This window comes from Diceros bicornis, unplaced genomic scaffold (genome assembly GCF_020826845.1).
Source record: "Diceros bicornis minor isolate mBicDic1 unplaced genomic scaffold, mDicBic1.mat.cur scaffold_256_ctg1, whole genome shotgun sequence".
NCBI lineage: Eukaryota > Metazoa > Chordata > Mammalia > Perissodactyla > Rhinocerotidae > Diceros > Diceros bicornis.
The window spans coordinates 295,533-300,428 of NW_026691133.1; the positions used below are offsets into that span (position 1 = coordinate 295,533).

The 4,896-nt window shown below is 50.1% G+C and overlaps 1 pseudogene; it reads right to left on the reverse strand.

Annotated features, from left to right (window-relative positions):
• Positions 1-404: 404 nt before the first annotated feature.
• On the reverse strand, positions 405-1,672 carry LOC131402758 (actin-like protein 9; annotated as a pseudogene).
• Between the last annotated feature and the right edge of the window lie 3,224 nt (positions 1,673-4,896).

The window sequence follows — 4,896 nt, forward strand, 5'->3', positions numbered from 1 at the left end:
TAGGTGATGGAGGGGAGATTAGGGGTTAGAATCTGGGGATGTCTTGGGGGTGGGCTTGGGTGGGGCCCCAACCTGAGAGTGCCCTGGGGGACACAGATCATGGAGACGGGTTTGACAGGGTGAGGACATGGTGGTGTGTTGGGCCTTGATCCTGGGGGAGGTGGGTTTAGGGAATCAGAACTGGGGTCTCTCCCGGGATGGACAATGGGAGGTGAATTAGGACAGGGCAGAACCAAGGATGTCTTTGGAGGCAGATCTTGGTGGGTTGGGTGTGTGGGGTCAGAGCAAGGCGAGTCTGGGTGGGTCCAGGAGTGGACGAGGCAGGGACCTGAGGGAAGGGAGGACAGAGCCGGCTGGGTAGTGGAAGCTTTACTGCCCACAACACTCCCCACCCCTGCTCCGGGTCAGTAGCACTTTCAGTACACGATGTGGGGGCCCTGCTCCTCGTACTCCTCCCGCAGGACCCAGCAGGACTGGAAGGCGCGCAGCGAGGCCAGGACGGAGCCCGCGATCCACACCGAGAAGCTCCTGCTGGGCCGGGCCGTCACCACCGCGCGGGCCTCGCAGGGCAGACCGCGCGGCAGCTCCGCGCGGAAGCGGCCCTCAAACCCCGCGAAGAGCGAGGAGTCCCCGCAGAGCAGCACGTTCTGGGCCACGTCCGCCCGCACCTCCAGGGGCACCTTGAGAAAACCCCGTGTGGCCATGGTGGGGAGGCTCACAGGCGACAGCCCTGGGATCGCGGGCGGGCTGAAGAGCAGCTCCGGGCACTGGAACAGCTCCTTGCCCAGCGTGACCGTCCGACCGGCAGCTCCAGCCTCTGCCGGTCTTCCTGCTCGGGCCGGGCCTGCTCCTGGAGCAAGTCGGCCGCCACGTAGCAGTAGCGATGCTTAATGTCCTCCACCGTGTCCAGGTCCTGCTGGCCCAGCTGCACGCCGGAGCCGAGCAGCATCTCCGCCAGGAAGGCCGTCAGGTGGGTGCCTGCCAGGTCCAGGCGCTCCGTGGCGTGGGGCAGGCTGTAGCCCTGGAAGACCGGCACCGTGGAGGTGACGCCGTGGCCCGTGTCCACCACCAGCCCGCTGACCCGCCCGTGCGCGTAGACGGACAGCACGGACTGGGAAGCCACGTACATGGCGGGGGAGCGCAGCGACTCGAAGGCCACCTCCACCAGCTTCTCGCGCTTGGTGGTGGGGCTGAAGGGCGGGTCTGAGAAGAGCAGCGGGTGGTCCTGGCTGGCCACGCGGAGGTCGTGCTCCAGCAGGTGGCGCCAGATGAGCTGGGCCGCGCTCCAGTCCACCACGATGCCGCTCCGCACCGGCTGCACCAGCGTCACCTCGGGGCGCGCGCGCGCGCGGCCTCGCCGATGAACGTCTCCAGCGCCTGCTGCCCGGTGGGGGCCGGCTTCTGGGGCTGGCAGCCCACGATGGTGGCCACGGTGTAGGTGGGCCGCACCTGCCCCGCGAAGCCCCCTTACAGGTGCCTGTGCCCATGTCGATGACCACCGCTCCGGTCTTTGGTGGCAACCTGTCGCCCACCGTGCTGGTAGCGTCCTGCTGCAGGGTCTTGTTTCCCGGGGTTGAGCAGGGGGTCAGGCCAGGCTTGGGGGCCTCTGGGGAGGACTGAGACTCCAAGGGGTTGGAGTGATTTGCATCCATGGCTGCAGGTGGCCGAGTGGGCTGCTTGGCAAAGCTGACCCGTTTCCTCTAGGGTGTAGAGGTGTGGGGGGAAAAGGTGAGGCCGGGCCTGTGGCAGGCACAGGCAGAGAGGGAGAGGGGCCGGCCAGTGGTCTGTGACATCACCCTGCCCTCTGCCCCCTTTAGAAGACATCACAATGAAGGGGTGGGGATAGGGCCCCTCCCTGTCCCAGAAAGCTCCCAGGACACTCATCTATTCTGCATTCCCGTCAAAGTGCCAAATTCGGAGGAGGAGGATAGAGGGTGCCTGAGGAGGGATGTCTGACCCAGCTCCCTGATCCAGAACCCAGTAAGACCCAGGAATCTGTCTCTTGGGGCCTTATCTTGAAGTTATTCACATTGTAGTATGAGAGAGCTGGCCACAGGCCTCCTTAGAATATTAAAATATTAATCCTTATAATAGTCATCGGAAGGTGATCAGCTAGTGTGGCTTTCTTGTTTCCAAGAGGAAACAGAAACCAGCTTCAGGAGGAGGCAAGGAGAGGCACAGAGACCCCTGTACTAGGTTCTTTGACTCTTCTGCTCTTCCCACTGCCTGGAACAGCCTCTGTGCCCCCTTCCTGCAAAGCAGACGTTTGCCTCTTCCAATCTCAGTGGGACACTACCTCCTCCTAGAAGCCTTCCCTGATTTCCACTCCCTCTCTCTACTACATGGTGGCAGTGTGGGGTGTCTTCCTTCTCTCTAGGGATTTTCTCTGCTTCCCCTTGGTGGGGAGGGGGCATCCATGGGGCTACCAAAAGGGGCTTTCAGTACAGATAAAAGGTGGTTGCATGTGAGAGGAAGTAATAGTCTTGACTAAGGAGAGCAGGCTGGACAATGGATCAGGAGAGTTGCTTCAAAACCTGTTTTTGGTGGTGGTAGGTATCACCTGTTACAACAAATAACAAATTAAAAATTTGTGTGTGTGTGTTTGTGTGGAGTGCTAGAAATCATCATGACTAGTGCTAAATGTGCCGTGGAGATATCGAGCTGAGAGAGACTTCATTTCCTAGTTGTGTCTAGATTTATTACCGTGGCCAGAGAGCAGGGTTGAGTTTTTATTAAATTAATTAATCAATCAATTAATTGTGTGTGTGGCCATTTTGAAATGTTCATTTACTCAGCCATTTATTGAGGGTCCAGGGGCTTTTATTTCCTCCAGCTTTATTGAGATGTAATTGACATACAAGATTTTGAAAGTTTACGGTGTACAACATGTTGATTTGATACACTTATGTATTGCAAAATGATTACCACTGTAGCATTAGCTAACACCTCCATCACATTACATAGTTACCATTTTTGTGGCGAGAACATTTAATATCTGCTTTCTTAGCATCTTTCAAGTATATAATTTGTTTTATTATTTCATTCAAGTATATATAATTTATTCATCTTCCAAATGGAAATTTATACCCTTTGACCGACATCTCCCCATTTCCTCCACCCCCCAGCCCCTGGTAACCACCATTCTACTCTCTGTTTCTATGAGTCTGCCTTTTTTATTTTCTGTATATAAGTGAGATCACACGGTATTTATCCTCTGTCTGACATCTCACTTAGCATAATGTGTTCATCCATGTTGTTGCAAATGGCAAGTTTTCCTTCTTTGCCATGGCTGAATAATATTTCTTTGTATATATATACCACATCTTTATCCATTCATCCATTGATGGATGCTTAGTTTGTTTCCATATCTCAGCTGTTGTGAAAAATGCTTCAATGAATACAGGAGGACAGATATCTTTTCAGGACCCTATTTTCATTTCCTTTGGGTATATACCCAGAAGTGGGATAGTTGGATCATATGGTGCCTCTATTTTTAAGTTTTTGAAGAACTCCCATACTGTTTTCCACAGTGGCTGCACCAGTTTACATTCCCACCAGCAATGCACAGGGGTTCCCTTTTCTCCACATCCTCACTAACTCTTGTTATTTCTTGTCTTTTTGATAACAGCCATTCTAACAGGTGTGAGGGGATATCTCATTGTGGATTTGATTTGCATTTCCTGATGATTAGTGATGCTGAGCACATTTTCATAAACCTGTTGGCCATCTATAGGTCTTCTTTGGAAAAATACCTACTCACATCCTCTGCTCATTTTTCAATTGCATTGTTTGTTTGTTTTTGTTATTGAGTTGTATGAGTTCTTTACTTATTTTGGATGCAGGCACTTTTTTGGACTGTTCACAATGACCAGAAATATACTAAACAACAGCATCTTCTCCATTATTTTCAAATTTAGTTTTCAATTTTACTTTTTAATTCTCAGAAGGCTGAAAAAAACAACAGGAGGAAATGAAGTCACCCATAATCTCACTGCTTAAGAAGTCAGGATTCTGCCTCCGACCTTCTGATGCCCCTGCTCAGAGGTGACCTGATTAACGCTTTGGTGCACAGCCTTGCTGTTTTCAAATATTTTTGTTTAAAGAATAAGAGGAAGCATTTTGGCTAGAAGTGTTTCGTCCTCATGCTTATACAAAGAGCCATAGTGGTGATGTAATCAGATGGTTTTGTCTTTATCATTTGGAGAGTTTATTGAAATCACACTTTCAAAACAAATTTAAGGAAGCTTCATTTGTGGTAAAATAAACATAACATAAAATTTACCATCTTAGTCATTTTTAAGTGTGCCGTCCAGTGGTGTTAAGTACATTCACATTGTTGTGCATCCAATCTTCAAAACATTTCATCTCATAAAACCAAAACTCTAAACCTATTAAACCACAGCTTCTCATAGCCCCTGACCCCACCATCCTACTTTCTGTCTCTATGACTTTGACTCCTCTAGGGACCTCCTATAAGTGGAATTATACAGTGTTTGTCTTTTTGTGACTGGCTTATTTCACTGAGCATAATGTCCTCAAGGTTCATCCACATTGTAGCACATGTCAGAATTCCCTTCCTTTTTAAGGCTGATTAATACTCCATTATAAGTATATACCACATTTTGTTTATCCATTCATCCGTCAATGTAAATTAGAGTTGCCTCTGCCTCTTGGCTATTGTGAATGATGCTGCTGTGAACATGGGTGTACAAATATCTCTTTGGGACCTTGCTTTCAATTCTCTTAGGTATACACCCAAAAGTGGGATTGCTGGATCATATGGTAGTTCTATTTCTATTTTTTTGTGAGACCATCATACTGTTTTCCATAGCTGCAACACCATTTTACATTCCCACTAGCCATGTAGAGGGTTTCACTTACTCCACATCCTCGTCA